Raw genomic sequence first — 606 nt, 5'->3', positions numbered from 1 at the left:
GGCCGGGGGAGGGGGCTAGACTGGAGAGGTAGGGGGAGTACAGCTTGGGAGGAGGCCGGGGAAGGGGGCGGGGACAGAGGAACTGGGGCGGGGGAATCAGCAGTGAAGAGAGACTAGGCTGAAGGAGGGAGATGCCGCTGACGGGAGGGGGTGGGACAAGTGAGCTGGGGAAAGGACCACCAGGAGGTGGGAGAGAGGAAATTTAGGAAGGGTGGTGTGGGAACAGGGTAGTTGTGGGTTGGAGGACAGGGACAGCCTGAAAGAGGGAGGAGTTGAAGAAGGAGAGAGGGTGGGCACAGGGGAGCTGGGGAAAGGACCACCAGGAGGAGGAATATAGAGGCCGGAGGGAGAGAGGGAGGAGCCAGGAGAGGGCAGGGCTTATGGGAGGGAGCGAGGGCTGGGAGCTCAGGCTAGAGAACCTGCCGAGGGAGGAGCCAATGAGAGGAGGCGTGGCCAGAGGAGCTGGGGGCGGAGCCACAGAGCAGAGAAGAGGCCTTGCAAAAAAGCAGGAGGGAGGAGCCCGGATATGGGCGTGGCCAAGGAAGCTAGTGGGTGGTAGAGGGGCTTGGCAGGGCAGGGGCTGCATGCAAGTTGCCTCAGTCTTGG

Source organism: Mastomys coucha, unplaced genomic scaffold, assembly GCF_008632895.1.
Source record: "Mastomys coucha isolate ucsf_1 unplaced genomic scaffold, UCSF_Mcou_1 pScaffold21, whole genome shotgun sequence".
In the NCBI taxonomy this organism is placed as follows: Eukaryota; Metazoa; Chordata; class Mammalia; order Rodentia; family Muridae; genus Mastomys; species Mastomys coucha.
The sequence above is the reverse complement of the archived record's forward strand: the minus strand, read 5'-3'. Positions refer to the sequence as shown.